The sequence below is a fragment of the Myxine glutinosa genome, chromosome 7 (assembly GCF_964187855.1).
Source record: "Myxine glutinosa chromosome 7, kmMyxGlut1.1, whole genome shotgun sequence".
In the NCBI taxonomy this organism is placed as follows: Eukaryota; Metazoa; Chordata; class Myxini; order Myxiniformes; family Myxinidae; genus Myxine; species Myxine glutinosa.
In genome coordinates, this window is record NC_136267.1 from 116,427,114 (window position 1) to 116,439,933 (window position 12,820).

Consider the following 12,820-nt stretch of genomic DNA (forward strand, 5'->3'; position numbering starts at 1 on the left):
ATGTTACCTTTCCCAGTGCCTCGTCTTGTTTGTCCAACAGTCCATGTACTTCTGAAAACATTGTCGACATTAAGAACAATATCTGTGATGAACACCCTCATCTTAAGAAAATCGATCAGCCGTCTTTGGATGATGCTTTGGGCTTGACAAATGCAGCTCGTTGGGAACGTTCTGCAACCTCTCCAGCATTTCCTGCCCAACCAGACAATTATGAAGTTGAAAGTGATGGATTAGCATTAGCTGGTGGGTATGCCTGGCTAGGTTTAACACCTTCTGCACAGGGCCAACATATGAACTATCAAGCAAGCCAGGTTCAACCATGTCCACCATGCTACAGCAAAAACATGACCTATAACATTGATGCTGCACAAGCGCACATGGATTGGCATGCTCCCATCTCACCAGAATCTTGCCCCAGAAACCAACTGCTTTCAGCAGATAAGTCTACCACTTCCCACAAAGCAGACAACCAGTATCCACATTCTCAACTGTACACTAGGCCTGAGGTAAAAGTTAAACCCTCTCAATGCAGTGTCATTTTGCCTGATGCCAGAGCTGTTTATTGCCCGGGTTTGCCCGAAACACAATTCAGCCTCTTCTCAGCTTCTCCTTTTGGCAACCCTCAAAATTACTATCTCCATGGACCCCCACCACATTCTGGACCATTTGTCACTACTAATATGATGGCCTCGAATTGTAATTTTTCTTTTATGCCAAGAAAACATCCTAAGGGGGGCGTTGAAGTCCCTACGTATCTACATCTTCTGTTGGATTCCTGCTACGAACAGTGGAAGTTATTGGAGAAAGAACGGAAAAAGGTTATTACTGCATACTCACCACATGCACCTTTGCATTTTGGCACATACATAATTGAACTACATTACTTCAGTACAATGGTTGGACCTTTAGTAACGATTATTACTCAGAGCAACTGTAGCGGAGTTATGATGCGGAGTTAGAAATAGAAATGCGGAGTTATGCAATTGGTTCACTTCAGTTGGTCTGTCCATCTGTCCATCCATCCGCAAACATCAGTTTGTGATTGAGGAACAACTTAATTTCATTTGAATGTTATATTTTGAAGACATCCTCCCACGGCACGTTTACTGTGTACACGTACGCCGTACGATAAATGGGTGCCGTCATTCCATCTTTTCCTGATCGCATCTATGGTTTTCCTGATAATACTTTGAGGAGTATAAAGCATCGTGGCCTGGCGAAGCGTGCGGGTGGACGGAGGGCTTCCTCGCGCCGGAGCTTGGAGCCGCGTGTGGACGGTGGACAAGACGACGGACAGATACCACATTTCCCCACACGAGGTTTTGGACAACTGCTGGGCTCTTGGAAGCTGAAGGCCGCATTGGACTTGACGGTAGAGAATCGAAAGGAGGCCGTCTAATCTGCTCGCCTCACGCTTGTTGTGTTTTCGACGCGCGGCGTTCGACACCGCCATTTTGGACCACTTCCCGCATGAGTGGCTACCCCAGTTTCAACAGCCGCCAAGCTCCTGAAAGTACTCTTTGGGACGCCAAGCTAAGTGCCGGCTGAAGGGGTTTATTTTCATTTTATCTTTCCCTTGACGCCGAGGAGTTCTGGAAATCTCGCAAGATTGTGAAAGAAAACATCTGTCATTATTTACTTTTAACAATGCGTATAAAGCAAGTCGTATAAAGCATCGTGGCCTGGCGAAGCGTGCGGGTGGACGGAGGGCTTCCTCGCGCCGGAGCTTGGAGCCGCGTGTGGACGGTGGACAAGACGACGGACAGATACCACATTTCCCCACACGAGGTTTTGGACAACTGCTGGGCTCTTGGAAGCTGAAGGCCGCATTGGACTTGACGGTAGAGAATCGAAAGGAGGCCGTCTAATCTGCTCGCCTCACGCTTGTTGTGTTTTCGACGCGCGGCGTTCTACACCGCCATTTTGGACCACTTCCCGCATGAGTGGCTACCCCAGTTTCAACAGCCGCCAAGCTCCTGAAAGTACTCTTTGGGAAGCCAAGCTAAGTGCCGGCTGAAGGGGTTTATTTTCATTTTATCTTTCCCTTGACACCACCCCCCCCCCCCCCCCACCCCCCACTCCCCAGAATTTCCATGTTTTAAACGTTTCCCGGTGTGTACCCTGGATAAGAATAGGTACACCGTATCCCTGCGTGTCGTAAGAGACGACTAAGAGGGTTGGCGTCAGGAAGGGCATCCGGCCATAAAAACATTGCCTCAAAAAAAAAAAAGAAAAAAAAAAAAGGGAACCATGACAATTACAACTACATATGGGCAGGGTACAGCCCGAAGTGGAGATCGGTTTCTGAGGTTTGGGACATGGAATGTAGGGACAATGACAGGGAGATCAGGAGAAGTGGTGGAAGTATTGGTCAGAAGAAGAGTGGACATATGTTGTGTGCAAGAGACGAGATGGAAGGGAAGTGGTGTGAGAATGGTGAAGGGTAGGCAGGGACAGAAATACAAGTTTGTGTGGCAAGGCTGCCCGGAGGGCGTGAATGGTGTTGGTGTCCTGTTTTCTGAGGAGTTTGTAGACAGTGTGGTGAGTGTGACTAGAGTGAGTGATAGGTTGATGATGGTGAAAATGATGATTGGAAAGCTCTTGGTGAACGTCATCTCGGGATATGCTCCGCAGGTTGGTCGAAGCGATGAAGAAAAGGACACGTTCTGGTGTGCGATAGAGAAGCTGATGGAAAACGTGAAAGATGAGGAAGTTGTTGTGGTAGGAGGAGACCTAAATGGACATGTGGGAAGGAGTATGGATGGTTTTGACGGAGTTCATGGGGGTTACGGATATGGTGTGAGAAATGGAGACGGTGAAAGGATTTTGGAGTTTGCTGATGGAGCTGATTTGTTGATTTGTAATACTCAGTTCCAGAAAGAGGATAATAAGCTTGTTACATACACGTCAGGTGGGTCGACGACAACCGTTGACTACCTGATGGTGCGTAGGCGAGATAGGGGGCACCTCCGGGACACAAAGGTGATCCCGGGGGAGGAGGCTGTTTCACAGCACCACTTGGTTGTCTGCGACGTAAGGGTGAAAGGTGCGAGGAGAGCTCGGCGGGTGAAGTACCAACCGAGAATGAAGGTGTGGAGGTTGAAAGAGGTGACAGTAAGGGAGGCATTAAAAGAGAGGCTGAGTAGGGTCGAGGATGATGTGGTTGAGCTTGAAAGTGGTTGGATGTCAATGAAAGCTCGTCTGTTGGGAGCCGTTGGTGAGGTATGTGGATGGACAAAAGGACCACCGAGGCACTCGGAAACATGGTGGTGGGATGATGAAGTTGGAAAGAGGATTGACGTGAAGAGGAAGAAGTTCAAGGAGTAGCAGAAGGCGAAGGGTACGGGAGCAGAAACAGCAGAGCATGAAAGTTATAAGGCAGCCAGGAAGGCTGCAAAGAAAGAGGTAGCAAAGGCGCAGGAGGCATGTAGGAAAATGTTCGGAGAACGCTTGGATTCGGAAGAGGGTCAGAAAGCAGTATTCAGGATTGCAAAGCAGATAGCGAAAGAGAGGTGTGATGTGATGGGGGTGAGTTGCTTGAAGGATGAAGTGGGACAAATCGTTGTCGACCCAGATGGAATTAAAGGAAGATGGAAAAGATATATGGAAATGCTGTTGAATACAGAGAATGAATGGGATGGCAACATAGAGAGTAACCCTGTTTTAGGACCGGCAGAGAAGATAACTGAGAAGGAAGTTGAGGAAGCGATAAAAGCAATGAAGGGTAGAAAAGCGGGAGGGCCGACGGGAGTTGTGGGAGATATGTTGAAGGCAGCAGGAAGTTGGGGTGTGAAGAGAATGACAGAGATCTGTAATCTGGTGGTGACAGAAGGCCGCATTCCAGTGGATTGGGAACTGAGTACCCTCGTCCCTCTATACAAGGGGAAAGGTGACCCTCTGGAGTGTGGCTCGTACCGAGCGATAAAGTTATTGGAGCATGGAATGAAGGTATTGGAAAGGGTGTTGGAGAGGAGGATAAGGAAGAAAGTGAAGATCGACGAAATGCAGTTTGGATTCATGCCAGGAAGAGGAACGACAGACGCGCTTTTCATTGTGAGGCAGTTGCAGGAGAAGTACATGGAGAAGAGGAAGAAGTTCTTTCTTGGGTTTGTTGATCTGGAGAAAGCATTCGATAGGGTACCACGCAAAGAATTGACATGGGCATTGAGGAAGTTAGGAGTGGAGGAATGGTTGATCAGAGTAGTGATGGCAATGTACAAAAGAGCGCGCACAGCTGTAAGGACGAAGGACGGGAACAGTGGTGAGTTTGAGGTGAAGGTGGGAGTGCATCAGGGGTCGGTACTAAGTCCATTACTATTTGTAGCTGTGATGGAGGTGCTGGCTCAGAACGTAAAGGAGGGTTTACCGTGGGAGTTGTTGTATGCAGATGATCTGGTGTTGATTGCGGAAAGTATGGATGGACTGAAGGAAAAGATGACCACGTGGAAGGAATGTATGGAGACAAAAGGTCTGAAGGTGAATATCGGAAAGACGAAGGTGATGGCAAGTGGTAAAGCATGTGGTGAGGTGGAAAGAACTGGGAAGTGGCCCTGTGCTGTGTGTAGGAAGGGTGTCGGAGTGAACTCCATTCAATGTACAATGTGCGCTGAGTGGGTTCATCAAAAATGTAGTGGTCTGAGAGGGTCATTAACCAGTGTGGCAGCTACATTCAAATGTAAGGTGTGCACAGAGGGAGCTGCAGATGGAGGAAATGTTGAGTTGGATCTTGGAGATGGCGTGAAGCTGGCAGGTGTGAAAACATTTTGCTACCTCGGAGACATGCTGAATGGAGAAGGTGGATCAGACTCGGCAACGGTTGCTCGAGTGAGATGTGCATGGAAGAAGTTTCGGGAACTGGGTGGCGTGCTGATGATGAGGGGAGTGTCGTTGAAGCTGAAGGGAAAGGTGTATGCTGCATGTGTGAGAAGTGTTATGATTTATGGGAGCGAGACATGGGTAATAAACGTAGAGCAGCAACGAAGGTTGGAAAGGGTGGAAATGCGAGTGGTTCGGTGGATGTGTGGAGTATCGTTGAGAGAGAGGAAGACAAATGATGAATTGCGAAAGATGATGGGAATAGAGCCTGTGATTGATGCTGTGAAGAGGAACAGGTTGAGATGGTTTGGTCATGTGTTGAGGAAGGATGAAAGTGACTGGTTGAGAAGAGTGATGGAAATGAATGTAGAAGGAAGCAGAGGACGGGGAAGACCGAAAAAGACTTGGCTAAAGATGGTGGAAGAAGAAATGCGGGCAAGGGGGTTAACAAGGAGAGATGCAGAAAATAGGGCAAAATGGAGAAGATTGTCATGGGGACCGCAAGGCTAACCCCCGCTCTCGCAGGGAAAATGGCCTTTAAAATGCATGTTGTATTTTGAAGCAAAATCAGAACATGAATCTGAAAACAGGCTTGGAGCTTAGCGGCTCTTAATTACTCCCGAGAGCACATGCGAGGTGCTGAGTTTGAGCTTCTGTGATGCCGTTGAAATAACTCCAGGTGGGTCGACTCAGCCTGTAATCCTTCCGAGGTTGGAAAATGAGTACCAGATTATTGGTAAGGTGGCAATGCATCAGCGGCACAGCTGCGCTTCCAGAAAATGATGCAGCCAAGCATCCACAGGCTGCATAACTAGCCACCACCACACAAGTTATAACAGGCAGTCTGGTCAAATTAAAATTTTCCTGCCATTATGTGTGCAGGGGCACTCATGTGCATCAGAAGCATAGTCACAACTCAGTAATGCTGCAACCAGCAGGCCGGGTTTGTAATTAATCTTGTTCAAATATGCATTCGCCAATGATGAACAACACTTATTTTGCATTTATGTTAGGCCACAGACTTGCAGAGGCACTCATATGTTGATAGTGGTTTTCTGGGTGTTAAACAATGTGGAATCTTGTTAATATCCCTGTTGAGTGTTCAGTCTAATATGCATTGGGAATTTGTCTCCACGGTTTAATATCTATGCCAGAGTATCCTTTTAAAAATCATTAAAGCTTTGGTAAAACATATACCGTACAGAAAATAAACAATTTTTCACATAATTGCAATAAATATTTTGCATTGACTTCAGAACCTATCGTAAATGGACTGGATATAAGCATAATAACACGTCTGTTGGCCGCACTGCTGCTGTCTTCTGGTGGTTCATTGAGTAACCACCTTTGGCTCTCCACCTCTCTAACCCTGCCCCAGTGAAACAGCGAAGGGATTTTTTTTTTTTTTTTTTTTTTTGTATACAAGATTGAGGCTCGTGAAAGAGCGAACATTAATAAGTCAAACCGACACATAAAACACAAAATAAGGGGAGCGGTAGACAAGATGGGGAGAGAGGGGGAAGGACACAAACACAACATTTGAGAGCAGGGACATCGAGAGAACTGTGGGAGGGAGAGGGCTTGGGGGAGGTGGGAGAGAGGTATAAAACATATGGGCACTGCAAGGACTTCCAGGAAAGAAGTTGGAATTTCAAAAAAGTGTATCTGGGGTGAATTAGCGGGGGTAGAAAAGATCAAGGGTTTGGATGGGGGAAGATAAGAGATGGTGGTGAACAGCTGTTTTGAAGACCTGGAGGGAGGAGTGGGATTGAAGGGAGTGGGGGAGTTTGTTCCAGATGCAGGAGAAAAGGGGAATGAAAGAGTGAAGGTGAGCAGAGAGTCTTGATTTTGGCAGTTTAACCATAAGAGGGTTGCTGGCAGATCTTGTGCGATCTGAAGGAATATTTGGGGGACAGAGCACAGAGAGAGAGAGCTGGGGGAGCAAGGCCGGAGAGGAGTCGGTAGAAGACAGAAAGACCACCAACCTGCCTGCGGTGAGTGAGTGAAAGGCCCTCGGAGTTAGCTTCATCGCAGGAGATTCCAATGATTCTGAAAGCTTTGGTTTCAACAGCGTGAAGCCGAGCGAGGTGTGAGGCAGGAGCACCGGCCCAGAGGGGGGAACAGTATACCATTGAGCTGTGGATGAAAGCCTTGTATGTGGTGAGGAGCTCAGGTGTGGCAAGGAAGGACTTCGCACGACGTTGGATGCCCAGTCGGCGACTATTAATCTTGTTGTAATTTCAAAGCTGTTGTAATTTCAAATTTTCCTATTAATCTTGCCAGCTTGGAAATGTGGTTTTCCCAAGAAAGATCATGGCAGATAGTGAGACCCAAAAGCTTGAGCGACAGAACTTCTTGGAGAGGATTGTTGAGAGAGTAGATGGGAGGGTTTTCCAGTCGATCTTTTCGGAGAGACATAGTGAGAGTGTGAGACTTGTCAGTATTGAAAGACATGTTCCACTTGTTTGACCAGTCTGTGATTTTGTCCAAGTCTGCAGAGAGTGAGGAGGCTGCAGACGGCTGATCTGAGGGATGAGGAATGGAGCGGCAGAGAGTGGAGTCATCAGCAAAGAGATAGAGAGGATTTTCCAGAGAGTCAGAGAGATCATTGATGAAGACCAGAAATAGCACAGGGCCCAGAACACTGCCTAGGGGAACTCCAGCCAGAACAGGAAGGGGAGATGAGAGAAATCCATTCAGGGCCACACGTTGACGACTACCAGAGGGGAAGTCCGCAAGCCATGCGTGGAGATTTCCATGGATACCATAGGAGGAGAGTGTGGTGAGCAGAGCTGGGTGCCAGACCGTGTCGAAGGCACGTGATATGTCAAGGGAGACGGCTCTGATTTCCTGTTTGGCATTGAGGATCTACATCCATTGTTGAGACAGCAGAAGCAACATGTCCAGCGTAGAATGACCTGGTCTGAATCCAAATTGATGATCGGAGATCAAGCCATTGGAGAAGAGGAAGGATTTGATATCCGAAGCAATGATGGATTCCATGACTTTGCTGGTAATTGGGAGCAGGCTGATTGGTCTGTAGTTGCAAGGATCTGTTTTTGCACCTTTTTTGTGTAAAGCGGTAATCTTTGCTGATTTCCAAGATGCTGGCAGATGACCTTGAGCAAAAGAGAGGGTGAAAAGAACAGAGAGAGGGTGAGACAGAGCGGCAGAGCAGGATTTTAGGACCCGTGGGCTGATGCCATCTGGTCCAGTTGCAGAATCAGAGTCGAGGTTTGACAAAAACTTCTCCACCTTGTCAGGAGAGAAGGACACAGAGTCCAGGAGCAGTTGGTTTCGACTGGGTAAGGTGGGAACAGAGAGAGATGGGTTTGGGACACAATATTTTGAGGCAAACACAGAGTTGAGGCATTCGGCTTTGTCACGTGCGGTGTCAACTGTGTAGCCATTTGAGGTAAGGGAGGGGATGGAGGGGGAACAAACACCAGAAACGGATTTGACCAGATGCCACCAGGATTTGGAGAAAGGAGACAGGTTTGAGAGTTCATTCTTGAGTGTGGAGAGATAGTGCTTCCTGGTACTCCTGAGGGTAGACACACACTTTAGAGATCAGACATAACAGCCAGGTGGGTGTCAACATTCATAACTTACTACATATTGTGTTACAGTTAAGAATTCATTAAAGTCAATCAAAATGATCAACATGAGTGAGCGAATATTGCTTCTTTTATTTTCATTTTAATTAAACACTGCACTCATGCACACTTTCATACTCTGACATTGTGATTGCTCAGGAATACTTAAGAAGAGACCTGCATTATGAGCCACATATGTTTGTCTTCTTCATGATAATACGTGCCCACAACTATGCAAGCTGTCGCCAATTTTCAATGCACTTTTGTCAACCACTGATTATATATAGCCCCTCAGATATCTTCTGTTTTGCCTCGTGAAGAACCGCTTTTGTGGAAAACACTTTGCTTTTATGACTAAATTGTTAATTCTGTGTGCCAATTTTTTCTAGCAATCCAAACATTTAAATGTTTGTGGAAACCTTTCATACACCCGAAGACCTAACCACCTGTTTTTAATAACTCCTACACATTTATTCTAAGTGTGAACCATTTAATAATACATCAAAAGATGCTCTTGAACACGAATTTTATTGCATATTCTTTGTCTGTACTTACTACTCATCCTTTCATCTGGTAGGCCGAGGTTCAGCTTGCAGAATATTACCCAGGAAGAAACTTGTGTAACTCCAATGTTGGTCAAGGACTCCGGTTGCCACCAAACCCGACCAAGATTGATCGATTGATTGTTGACCAATTGAGAGAACAGGCCAAGGTAAACTAGAACAAGACTCTTCGACATCACAATGTCGACCGATATGCCTCCGCCCTCATTATTACATCATTATAATGCTTGTACCAAGTTTGATTTAAATCCATTCAGCTGCTCTCAAATTATCACCTTTTACCGAGCATGACCTTTGACCTCTTGACCCCAAAATTGAATCAGTTCATGTTTACATCATTATGCATACCTGTACCAAGTTTTAATTTAAATCCCTTCAGCTGTTAACAAGTTATCACATTTTTACCTGACCGTTGGCCTTTGACCCCGGGGCCCCAAAATCTAATCAGTTAATCTTTACATCATTATACATATCTGTACCAAGTTTGAATTAGATCACTTCAGCCGTTCTCAAGTTATAGACCTATTACGGACTTTGACGTTTGCCCCCAAAATCTAACCAGTTAATCGTTACATCATTATACATATCTGCACTAAGTTTGAAATGGATCGCTTCAGCTGTTCTCAAGTTATAGACCTATTACAGACTTTGACCTCTTGACCCCAAAATCTAATCAGTTAATCTATACATCATTATACATACCTGCACCAAGTTTGAATTGGATCACTTCAGCCGTTCTCAAGTTATAGACTTATTACAGACTTTGACGTTTGCCCCCAAAATCTAACCAGTTAATCGTTACATCATTATACATACCTGTACCAAGTTTGAATTGTATCACTTCAGCCGTTCTCAAGTTGTAGACTTATTACAGACTTTGACCTTTGACCTCTTGACCCAAAAATCTCATCAGTTCATCTTTACATCATTCTACATAATTGTACCAAATCTGGTCAGAATCCCATCACTGGTTCACAAGTTATCACGGTAACATAATTTTTACCTAACATGACCTCTGACCTTTGGCCTTTGACCTCATGACCCCAAAATCGAATCAGTTCATCTTTACCTCATTATACATACCTGCACCAAGTTTGACTAATATCCCTTCAGCCATTCTGAAGTTATCGTGGACTGATGACGGACAACCTGAAAACATTGTCTCCAGTGATTTCATCGGCAGGGGCATTCAAAAATCGTGACACAAAAATAGGCACCAATTCACCATATGATGCATTCCACTATTTGTACCTCTTGGCAGTTTCAAAATTTTCAGCAACAAAATAGAAACGGCTGTCTTTTGAAAAAGCATGTTGCATTCTTGATTTGTATCACCTTTTACCGATTTTAATTAATGCTCTTCATTGGAGCATTAATTTATAAACAAGAAACATTGAAAGCTGCAGAAACTGGGCAATGTATCACTGTTTTGCATGGACTTATTCTGCATGTGGCATTGTAAATCGCCAGGTGTCAAGTCTCTTTGGCAAAATGGAACAACTGTACAGCACAAACACATGTCCCATTCAGCTACAGCAACATTTGAAAGCCATTTACATGCTGCAAGCATCACGTGAAGAAGAAATTGACCATGCCAGCCGGCGTCTGAAACCCAATGGTATGAATGTTATTAGTTATTACTTATTAGTTATTACACACAGGGGAAAGGCAACGCCTGCTTAAACTCTTATATTTGATAAGGTTTGCCACATGTATAAGAATACTCCAATATGCTGTAGAATGGAGAAGAAACCAGTCAACCATTTTGGGTGTTAAGGGGTGATGGCAGGAAGACTACAGGTGGCTCTCCTGTTCATTCATCCAATGTATGTTTCATTATGAGACTGTCGACTGTCTCCTTTGTGTGTTGGCTTATACCTTTTGTTGCTTCGTTCTTCCACGAATGGACCTTATAAACCAAAAAAATTGAAATGTGAAAGTCCCATCTCAAACTAGTCTTTGTTCCATACTCATGCCATCTGACAGATGATCAGGATACAGTAATATCTCACTTCGTGCTGAAGATGCGTTCCAGAAGGACACTGTGTTAAGCAAAACGATGTAAAGCAGGGTCTAATTTTCCATAGACTTGCATGTATTAATGGGGGGATGTGTTCTGATGGCGCTATAATTGTCATTATAACTTCCATTAGCATCGTTGATAGCATGATGTGGATTAATATACAGTATGCAGATGCTAAAATAATATATATCTTTAAAAAAAAATTAAACAGGTGGTAAATAAATTTGCAAAAACAAAGTCAATTTAACACTCGCCAGTCTTATCTCAAACCTAATGTCGGTCGTGTTGGTGCCACTCGAGTATCTTTGCTCCAATGTAGCATCTGTGAGGTCATTAGGAGATGCTCGGGAGAGGGAGGGGTGGTTTGGCTATCCGTGTCACCCTCCTCAAAGTTGGTGCAGGTGCAGGCCGTTTTCTCTTGAAGAATGAGTTATGCATTATGAATGAGAATGAGAAGAATACAGTGCATTCAGAAAGTATTCAGACCCCTTCACTTTTTTCACATTTTGTTATGTTGCAGCCTTATGAAGAAATCGTTTGAATTCATTTTTTTCCACATCAATCTACACTCAATACCCCATGATGACAAAGAGAAAACAGGATTTTAGAAAGTTTTGCAAATTTATTAAAAAGAAAAAACTGAAATATCACATTGACATAAAAGTATTCAAACCCTTTGCTATGACACTTGAATTTCGCTCGGTTGCCTCCCATTTCTCTTGATCATCTTTGAGATGTTTCTGCACTTTGATTGGAATCCACCTGTGGTAAATTCAATTGATTGGACATGATTTGGAAAGGCACACACCTGTCTATATAAGGTCTCACAGCTGACAATGCATATCAGAGCAAAAACCAAGCCATGAGGTCGAAGGAACTGCCTGCAGAGCTCAGAGACAGGATTGTGTCGAGGCACAGATCTGGGGAAGCCTACAAAAAATCTCTGCAGCATTGAAGGTTCCCAAGAGCACAGTGGCCTCCATAATTCTTAAATGGAAGACGTTTGGAACAACCGGGACTCTTCCTAGAGCTGGCCGCCCGGCCAAACAGCAATCGGGGGAGAAGGGCCTTGGTAAGAGAGGTGTCCAAGAACCCGATGGTCACTGGCTGAGCTCCAGAGATCCTGTGTGGAGATGGGAGAAACTTCCAGAAGGACAACCATCACCACAACACTCCACCGTTCTGGGCTTTATGGCAGAGTGGCCAGACGGCAGCCTCTCCTCAGTGAAAGACACATGAAAGCCCACTCGGAGTTTGCAAAAAAGCACCTAAAGGACTCTGACTGTGAGAAACAAGATTCTGTGGTCTGATGAAACAAAGATTGAACTGTTTGGCCTCAATTCTAAGCATCATGTCTGGAGGAAACCAGGCACCGCTCATCACCTGCCCAATACCATCGCAACGGTGAAGCATGGTGGTGGCAGCATCATGCTGTGGGGGTGTTTTTCAGCAGCAGGGACTGGGGGACTGGTCAGGGTTGAGGGAGCAATGAACAGAGAAAAGTACAGAGATATCCTTAATGAAAACCTGAAACAGAGGGCTCAGGACCTCAGACTGGGCCGAAGGTTCACCTTCCAACAGGACAATGACCCTACGCACACAGCCAAGACAACGCAGGAGTGGCTTAGAGACAACTCTGTGAAGGTCCTTGAGTGGCCTAGCCAGAGCCCTGACTTGAACCCAATCGAACATCTCTGGAGAGACCTGAAAATGGCTGTCCACCGACGGTCCCCATCCAACCTGACAGAACTTGAGAGGATCTGCAGAGAAGAATGGCAGAAAATCCCCAAATCCAGGTGTGCAAAGCTCGTCGCGTCATACCC

At 45.4% G+C, this 12,820-nt stretch overlaps 1 long non-coding RNA gene across 1 annotated transcript; it reads left to right on the top strand.

The window, feature by feature from the left end:
- The first annotated feature begins 388 nt into the window (after positions 1–388).
- Positions 389–10,566, top strand: LOC144892823 (uncharacterized). Its single transcript, XR_013623969.1, has 3 exons — positions 389–818; positions 8,989–9,123; positions 10,445–10,566. It is a non-coding gene; the product is annotated as an uncharacterized LOC144892823 (long non-coding RNA).
- Positions 10,567–12,820: the final 2,254 nt, after the last annotated feature.